Source organism: Ixodes scapularis, unplaced genomic scaffold (assembly GCF_016920785.2).
Source record: "Ixodes scapularis isolate PalLabHiFi unplaced genomic scaffold, ASM1692078v2 PGA_scaffold5__190_contigs__length_132052651, whole genome shotgun sequence".
In the NCBI taxonomy this organism is placed as follows: domain Eukaryota; kingdom Metazoa; phylum Arthropoda; class Arachnida; order Ixodida; family Ixodidae; genus Ixodes; species Ixodes scapularis.
Genome location: NW_024609880.1, coordinates 103,650,363 through 103,660,674, shown reverse-complemented (window position 1 = coordinate 103,660,674; position 10,312 = coordinate 103,650,363).

The window sequence follows — 10,312 nt, the reverse complement described above, 5'->3', positions numbered from 1 at the left end:
AAAGGAACTCGTCAAACATTGAACGTATACTCCATGCCCGAGCCTGTCACAATCAACAACTTCCCGGCGTCTCGACACTCGAGTTGTCCAGCTGCTACTTCGACGCCAGCCTCCCAGGCATCCGCGACATCATACACTACGTTGTCCGGGAGGATATCAGGAACCTACTTCCTGCCATCACTTGCCCGGCTTTTATTTTGATTGCCGAGATTGTTTCGGAACAAGTTTGACAGGCATTTCAACCGGAGACTTCTGCGAGCGAAGTGGCATCTGACGAACTGAGAGCAACTTACGCCACAATGGCTCGACGACCGGCACCTGTTGCTCCTTAGTATTGAAAACCAATTCAATGAGACACCCCAATGCCGAAACAGTCCCGACATTGGGTGTAGGTCTGCGCTGAAGAAAGTACACCGAGGAAAACGGAGGTGGTGCGAATGGCCGACCAAAAACCATTCTGCTACCACTGCATGAGGCCGACCATGTCTACCAGAGCTGCACGTACCAATAAATTGGCCTGCGAGGCTTCGTGCCGAACGACCCTCGACTACGTCTTGAGGAGCGTCCGCGGAACATTGAGGATTATCTTCGGCGGCCTTTGTCCCTGATGCCGACATTACTCCGAAGCTCCTGCTTCCCATCACCTTGGCAAGAGCTAAGCACGACAAAGCAGGTGAGTGGCAATGCAATGACAGTTGATTTGGTGTCGGTTGTCATCCAAGGACAATACCTTATAATTTGCTGACACCAATTATCTGTATCCACTCCACGAAGCACACAATTTCCAACTTTGAGGGAGAACGCAGCTGAGTGACGTGAAGAAATAGCATGGTTGGTTGTTCTCGAAAGTGGACACCATGGCATCATCAGAAAGTTCCGACGAATTCAGTTTGCCACACGAATTCAGTTTGCCACACGAGACATACACGAGTTGCAGTGGTCGCGGGATGCAGAAGAAATAGCTATTACGAAATGGAAGTGAATAGGCTTGGATGGCAACCAAACATTGTTCCCAGCCATCCAGTCAACGGTACAGCAAAAGGCACAGCCACCTAAGCAATACATGCCCGATGCTTGCTGCACTGACGCAGAAAACTACCAGGAAAATTTGCCGATTAGAAGCCAGCCCTCCAGCTTCAGTGCATCAGATGTCAGTGGCCGCGCATGACGTATGATTACAAGACGGCATCACTCAGTCAAAGTTCTCACTCGACCAAACTGAACACCGACGTGCCAGGAGCGTCATCCGACAACAAGATGCACAGGTACTACGACTGAACGCCTGACGCGAGACTGTCGCAGAAAGAACTCGTTATGGAACCATTTGCTAAGAATCAACAATTATGTAATCAAGTGGAAATAAACATATCTGATACACTAATCAAATAAACAGTCTTGCCTTTACGCCTTCAGAGTCTATACACCAAGAATTGTGTACACTGCACGCGTTGGACCTTGTGAGGACATTCGTATCTCTGACCCTTCAATATTAATGGGACATGCCTGACTGGCAGACTTGTTTCATGGGGCTGCACTCGTTCCACCTCTCCTGAACATGTGGTGCATCTGAAAACCAACTCCAGTGATGTGAAAATGTTATTTATTAATTTATTCCCTCCAGGGGCCCTTGTAGGCATTGCAGAGAGGATACTTAAAACTACACACATGATAATAACACCAAAGTACACTGACACCAATGAGCACAAAGTGGGCCCAGCTACAGAAAGTAAGCACTACACTCGTAAAAAATAATTATTGCTGTAACTTGTTAATTGCAAAAACAAACACACCTCTGAGCAACTAGTTTAATAGTATGTGCTGATGCATTGTTATATAGCAGGACACTTCCTATATGTATGACACATAGACCCTTTGCAAAGCTCCATCAAGCAATACAACTGTTACCATTTTCTTTTCGGCGTAAAGCACACGAATGGGCCCCAGTTCACGTCGAGCGCTAATGCAGCATTCAAGTCCAATAGGCGTTAAGCCGAGTTCACAGTAACGGCGGACATAACATTCTTGTCGAACAAATGCCCAAAGTATGAAAGCCTTAAATAATTAGAGTAGTAGCGACTGTAATTCGTTTCATCACAATTTGGCAAACGGCGAAGGCGACAGTCTCGCTGAGTCAATGTGCACGTTGGAGAGAGACACATGACAGCATATCATCAGAGTGCTCGTCTGCACAGATTTGTCACACACCTCCACTCCGTCTCTCTGATTGGCTCGAAAGTGCTGTGGCGGTTGCACATTTCCAAGTTATGGTGAAACAAAGTAAAGGCAGTTCACACTTTTGAAAAACGTTTATTAAAGGGGCCGAAACGAATGGTAGTCAACATTTTTCAACAAGACAGATTTTTGTGCAAGGGATCAACACGAATATGAATCCAGGTAATTAGAACAAGTAAATAATTGACCGACTAATACAATGCACTCTTTGTGAAAACAAGTATTGCTGCAATAAATCCTACGAAAGAGAGAAATGTGCAGTTTCTCAAAAACTCGAAACGATCGGTCAGGTTTCATTGAACTGCTGAAGTAACGTACCTTTTCATACTTTGATTTAGAATTATGTTGTGTTTCAAAACTTCCACTTGGAGTATCAACGACCCTGGTCAAAGCGAGCACACTCCAAAGGAGCGTGCAGCCGCGACGAATGCACCTTGTAATTTCACGACCTTTCGGATGGTGTTGCCGTGGCAGCTTCTAGCTGTTCTCTTAGATATACGCAGCTGTTCAGCAGATGGTCGGGTAAACAATCAAACTTCGTAGCATGGAATACCGAGAAGAATTTCTTTTTGCAGGTCAAAGTGACAGCCGATCGTTGTTCGACCTGAAACAGTTTTCAAGATTAAAGTGGTACGGAACCAAACTTTTAGCGCTTATTTGTTTGCTTCAGTATAACCTATCGAATGCAAAAACCTCAGCAGCACCAGTTGTTGGTTCAAAAAAGTTAGAGAAGATATTTAAAATTATACAATTCACAAATACCACCTGGCGGATGCCCCTGAAGCTTCGTTGGGGGGTCTTTATGTCATTGACCCCGTAAGAGCAGCGCTGCGCCGCGGGAGTACGGTCCAGTGTATCCGAATCAGGCCTGCACACGAGCACAACAGATTGGCGGAGAACGTCACCGTTGAGTAGGTCACGCTTGGTTGCGTCGGCAAGCTTCGTAGAGCAGTTGACGAAGCTGACGGCCGAGCGACCGTACTATTCGAAAAGATTAGAGAGTCTTAGGGAATCGTTTTTGCCCATCCGGTATGATGGGCAAACTGCGCATGAGGGCCTATAGACCTTTGCAGAAAGAGCTCACTGGCCGCCGCCATTTTGGGACTCGAGCGACCCCTATCAGCCAAAAATTTCTGCCACCCGCCTGAGCTGTGGAAACCCGGTTAGCGCGACGCCCCACCTGCATTGTGTGCTCGGAGTTCGCCGGCTTTCCTTGAAAGTGTTTACTCTATTTGCCTGCTCAGGACGCTTCCGTGCTTTAATAATATTCCACTGTGAGAACCAGGGAATACCAGGGCTCGTAGCCTGCTGGACCTTCGCAGGAAACGAACGAAGAGAGCGAGCGAAGAGAGCGAACGTCAAGCAGCCCGCGACGCGGGCCGTTCGACGTTCTTCGAGGATTATTTCCGTTGAGATAATCTCCGAAAAGCCTTCCCGACTATGTTCCCGGTCTTGGCGAGAAGTAGCTGATAAAATCCGGGGTATGGGAACTGAATCGACACGTTCATTCATTTGCTTTAGTGCTGTGTAAAAAAAGCATCACTCTTCAAAACGTACTTCAAGACAAGCCGTATTCCGTCCGATCGTCGTGAAGTGACTATCGTCGACACTGTATATTGGATATGCTGTGTTATTTGAGACCTTTCTCAAATCCTCTTCGGATAACGCGGCACCGTGGGGTACGTACAATATATATTGTTCGATTAATGAGACTCGTTGAATTTCATATAGTGAGCGGGCAATACCCACGCAGTTCGACTATCCTCTGGTGTGGTCAGATATGTTAGGCAGTTAAGATCTTTGCAGGTTGCCACGGCTGAGTATATGGTGCCGTTAAAAAGATCAGCATAAAATGAAAAAAACATCCCAGTTGCATTTGTTCTGTCGCGCACGGACTCGCCGAAAATAGCTTTCGTTTGTTTGTTTTTCTTCCCAAAAATAGTTCAACGTTTTCTTAATAACTTCGAGAAATTCTGTTCGCCATAGAACACAAAAGAAAAAATAAAGCGAGGCGATTTTGCCGCCACCGGCGTTCAAAATTGTTCCAACGCAGGCTGCCACAGCCTACTGACGAGAGAACCCACAGCTCAGCGCAGTCGGGCAACACTGACGTCCACTCTCAAAACCAGGAACGCGCGCTGGAAATCGCTTCGTTCGAGAGTGCCGCTGGAAAGGTCTATAGTCCCGTATGGGAAATGCAAAAACGGCTTCCTAAAACCCTCTAATCTTTGCTTCGGTGAACCGATCAAATATTCGCGAATATCCTGTGCATTTACATCGAGACGCCGTGCCATTTTAAGGTAGAGGGCATAGGCAGCAGCGTGGTACATCTACTATCGTGAGACGCCGGTGCGCTGGTACACCAGTTTGTGAACGAGGAGGAACTACCGAAGCTGTCCGTATCGCTCGTCTGTCATATCCCAAGCTCCTTGCTACAAAGTTTACTTACTAGTAAACTCCTTACTACAAAAATGATTGCCGTACGGCAATCATTTTTGTAGTAAGGAGTTTATTACGAGAAGAGCCCAAAATCGCCAAAGTAATACGTGGACCAAACAACCGCGTGGCTAGATCGAATAACCACATCTCTTGACTACGATCTCTCTACAAGCGAGCCGGAGCAATTGATTGTTATCGTCATCGTAGTAATACTGTCCACGTTGACGGGTGGTATTCTACACGCACAACCACAGGCAGCTTGCAGCGCGAGCACTCCGCGAACGCGTTGACGGCTGTAGAGATGGTGCGACTATGCGGTCGCTCAGTCCTCGGGTACTTCGAGAGAGCAAGGTTGTAACGCGTTGACGCCACCAAGTGACAAAACTCATAACGGCGGTATTCTTAGCCCTGCCCGCGGTGGAAGAAACACATTTAGGCGCGATGACTCTTGTCGCTCTTCCCGCGGGGAGCGAGTGACCAGATCGCGTTCGGAGCTAGCCTTGAACTAGAAGTAGTTAGTTCCGCGGCGCCGCAAAGGGCGCTGATGTACGAGGTCGCTCCTCGGCGGCCACGGTGTCGGCGGTGTAGCGTGCTCGCCTTTTTCGCCATGTGGTGGTGTGCGGCCAGTGGCTGGCCTCGTGCTTTGCGTTGGTGCCGTGTCGATCACAGGTGCCAATATCATGCACGAAGGTGAGCCTTGACCCGAAGAAGAAGACGGAAGAAATCACAGATTTACGGACACTGGCGACTTGGTGGCGGCGTGGCGGCGGTGAGGTACTACAAGAAGCGGTGAGTGAGGGAATGCGGGACCACCGCTCGAAGAAACAACCGGAGCGGTCGGTTTGGGAGGGATTCCATACTTAGCGCCATCTATCCCCGTGCGAGTGAAGCGCGCTGGGTGCGCCGAACATAATGTGGCCGCCGCGCCGGACCGAGAGTCATCACCTTAAGAGGGCATAGTACCTCCAAGCGCCTTAGAGAATACATGTAGATTTTTGACGTTTTCAAAAAAATCCTACATGAGAACCGCTCTTTGTATTTGCTTGAAACTTTTACGATAAAGAGATTAATACTTAATTGTTTCATTGGCGCAGATCATATTTCTCAGTATTTAGCACCAATGTATATTTTTAAATCGTGAAATCGACCCAAAACGGCAGTTTTGACACTTTTGGGTTTAATGACGTTTTACATAATCTACCAATTTTTAGAAAACAGTTGTGTTCACGCAAGTGCCTCTAAAATTTAATACGGAATCGATTGGTGTCAAAATAATTAGTGTTGGTTAATCCGTTTCGGAACTACAGCGATATTTCCGAAAACGAGTTATTTCGGAAAAGAGAACAAAAAAAATTTCGTGTGTTTTGCATTTTGTTCTTTTCCCGCTAGATGGCGGTCTCTGTCCGTAGTTTAAGTTCGGCGCACACATTTTTTTTTTTTTTTTGTATTCATACGCGATCTTCTTTTGTTCGAGCGACAGCGAACGCGGTTCAGTCCAACGCTGCGGCGCTTGGCGTTTGGTGCGTTCGAATATTTGCCATTCGGAAGTGTTGCGTTCGCCTCTGGCGTCATGGGTCGAAAGCAGGCTTCCTACGGCAAGCGAATGCTAAAGAAGTGCCTGATTGTAAGCGACAGTGTGTGGAAGCTTCGCACGTTGAGGTTCCTGATGAGATCGAGCAATCGTGTTCCAGCCCGGATGGTTTTGTTAGCGAGAGGAGCGAAGGTGGTCCTCAAGCCGCGACCGTGCGAGGCTCGCCGTAAGGTGTTCTTCTGCGGCCGTATTCCGCGCCCGTATCCTGTTTCATTGTGCACGCCGAGGCGTCAGCGTGCGTGTCTCGCTTTCCTGGTTCTCGGTGGATAGGTCTCCGTGTTTTCGCACGTGGCAAATTCACCTTGGAGCTATGGGTCGAAGACAACCGTCCCAGGGCAAGCGGACCGCGAGGTGCTCCGCAACTTCGTGATCCGTCAATGCGTTGTGCATGTTTGCACTTTTTTTTCTGACGCAAAGTTTTATTTTATCGTTATCTTTCACACAAACGTCCTTCCACCTTGGGGTCGTGGAAGTCGGGGATGAAACGCGCACAGAGTAGATCGTTCTTTGCCTCCTTTATATTTTTCACAGACGTTCTTTGAGCTCCGTACGGTTCGTGGTCACCGCAATCTGACGCGGGGAAAACCGGGTCGCCTGCTGTGTAGTCAGGGTATTCTTAGGGGAGGGTGATAACTCGCTGTTCTTCTGGAAATCCACGAATATCCCAAAACGATGACATGGGTAATAAATAAAATATGTTTTTTCCGGTGTTTATTTTTGAGCAAAACTTCGGTGCATGTTTTTCGGTGCTTATTTTTTTAAACACCAGTTTATTATGATTGAACGTCTCGTGATGATGCTAAAAAGCGTTGATAACAGAGGAAGAAAAATGCGATTGGACAACATTTCCAATTCTATTCACATATCTCGTACGCTCTTCTCCTGGGGGCATCTATCTCGACCAAAAATGCCTGTGAACGCATAATCAGTGTACAATCTTTTGGCCTAGAGAGCTATTGCACACGCTCGAACGCGCTTCACACCCCAGTAGACGAAGTTGGTGGCATCCAGAAGGCGAGTTTTTGAATGGTTTGTAGTAGGCAAAAGAAACAAATAACAATCAACTCATCTCAGTTCCCCAAGCGAAGAGGCGCGTTTCTAAGGTCAATGGTTCCGGACGACACTAATATTGTTGACGTTGTCTTCCAAGAACCACACCGACCACTGAATAGGCACTGGAAGGATGGAGGATTGACGAGATAAAATGTTTCACAAACTTCTACAGATGAGGCGTTTCGAAGAAACTAGCCGTAGCTAGGGCGGGAACAGTCACCGACTGGAGTGTTTTGGTTTTACCCAGGCCGAATAGAATATTTCGAATCACCTGAGTTTTTCGGTTGTAACCAATTGAGTATTTTTGTCACCGGCGGATGTTTATCAACTCAGAATAATAAAGTTTGTCCTAAAATTATGTGTTTTTTTCTTGGTGAATAGAGGTGATTTGTTGAGTTCAAAACTACGCATTATCAAAATAACAAACATCGAAACGCTGAACACCGGATAATGAAGTTGCTAAAAGGCCAAAGCGCCGGAAGGCAACCCTGAACTGCAACAATATTTATTTACTTCGACTTCGAAACGTATTTTTGCAAGGCAAACTGGACGAGGGCAAGAAAGAAGGGAGAATGAAAGGGCCGGGAAGGGAAAGGTAGTTCGGAAGAATAGAGTGAGGAGAATAAGAAGTTTCAGCAGATCGTTCCCGCAACCCGCTAAGCGCCAGTTTAGCTCTGCGTCATCTGCCACGAGACCTTGAACTATGCAGAAAAGACTGGAGGCGTGCATGCTCAGTTGCGACGCGTTCTTTGAGGATACCGATAGGGAGGAGAAAAACGGCCTGCTGAATCTCGCTATCTCCAAAGCTGACTGGTAAAGCCACGCAGAGGAAACGGCGGCCAAACGTTCCGGGCGTTGAAAATCAACCTCCTTTCGAGATATGCTCATGAAGGTGGTGCATATATTATGTTTGCAGCGAAGCATAGCAAACGCCTCAACGATCGCAATTCCTTTCAAACTCTGGCCCACGCAAATGATAATCTACAACGCGGTCAAAAGCGATGTCTTGGGCGCCCCGATAAGTCGTTTTTGTTCGCACTGCGGATTATCGGTTTCCCGAAGTTAGCACAAAGAAGTTCAAAGCGGGGAGTTTCTGTATGCCTAACAGAAAATTAAGCACTCTCAACATTCTATAGCTTCGCTTAGTGAAGTGGCCTACTAATCCTTGGGGTCTCGTGCCTAGTTGTTCTGAAAAAAGAGAGAAAAAAAAAAGAAAGAAGGAACTCTTGAACGTTTTTGTTTAGACTTGAGTGACACACCCAACCTCTTTCGTAACAGGAGTCGTAAGAAAATTTCTACCTCTCTCCAATATATGTGGCCTCGTAGGACCGCCGAGCTCGTCAAATAACCCCAGCGAAGCACAAGGAACCGCTCCCTTCCGGCAACACAAAAATATTCTATAATATAATTTGTACACTCGTTACTTTCACAACACCATGGGACCTCGTATTTTATCCTTTCCTCGTTCATATTTCTTTCTTCGCGTTATGGTTGTTATGGCGACAGGTGCGACTTCACTCTCGATTTTGAACGTTAGCTGAAAGAAGAGACGCAAAAATTGGGGTGGGTAATGACTCAGGATATTGCAGTGCGTTCCGAGATTTATGTTTTTATATAGTAAATAGATTTGTTCTGTGGAGTTAGCAATCCACCGCAGTTCTCCAGCCGTGATGTATTTGGAAGGCTGCCATGCAGTGAGGGAAAAATGTGACTTCGGTTACCACGTCTAGCTTCAGGTCAGCGGGGCAGGCAGCAGCGGAGAGAGGGGGGATTCAATGCGGACGCTGACACCGTCGAATCCCGGAGAAAAGCACACCGGAGAAAAGCTAACCGGAGAAAAGTTAACCGGAGATAAGCTCACCGGAGAAAAGCTCACCGCAAAACCGACGGATGCGGAGAAAAGCTCACTGGCCATTGAGCGTATGCGTAGAAAAGCTCACCGATATTTTTTCTTCTTTATGAAAGCTGTTGGATCGTGCGTAACATATATCAATTTATTATGATTAAAATTCGTCAGCTTTGTAAAAAAGAAAATGTCCTCTTTCGTAATATTTGTTAAGCTTAATGGGTATATATTGCTCCCAAATTAATAATTGCGGGCCAGTGTTTTTTGTGGCTTACTCTCTAGGCAACGAAAGCCTCACTAAAATCTTTATGAACTTGAAGAACAGGAAAAAGTTAAAAAAACGTAATGATGACTGCCTAAAACCTAAAAATCAAAGGTGTAAATGCCGAAAATCCAAAAGTGCACGCACAACACCGCGGTGCCTGAAATTCTCTTTGAAGCTTTTGTTAACATTTGAAAACAGGATAAAACAGTCAATAGGATATCGAGGCTTCTTTCTTCCACGGACATGCACGCTTTCTAACCGTTCGTGCTGGTGGTTCCACACGTTCCCTTTGTGTGATAGTGTCCTTCTACGGTGCGCCAGCCGTGACCTTCAAAGGTGCACACTGTCTCCGTTGTTATTCGTTAGCTATATAATAACTAGTCATTTGTAAGGTAGGTAGCGAATTGGGCGAGTTGGTAAACGTTATATAAGATGAAAACCGCTCAAACGACGACGACGGAGCTGCTCTCGCAACTGAAGTTTTGTTAGGGAAATTAACAGAAAGAAAACAGCGTAGCCGAAACTGATTACATTAACAAACATCTACTTATCTATTAGGCACTACACAATATTTGGACCTCAAGCTATTTACACACTGCTATTCATATTAGCTCACAAAGAACAAACCTCTTTATCTAACAGAGCTACCGACGGCGCACCCTCAGCTGTCAATAAATTGTTGCCTTTTTTACCGGTGTACGATGTTCTGATTTTATACGTGCCTCTTCGTTAATTTACAGAATGGGTGATTACTAATTTATGAGGAATTAGTAAATATGCCCAATGAAACCTCAAGAATATTACAAAAACAAGGACATATTTTTAATGAAGTGACGAATGCGAATTGTGTTAAAGTGCCACGTTTTACGCAGAATCAAGCTAAGCT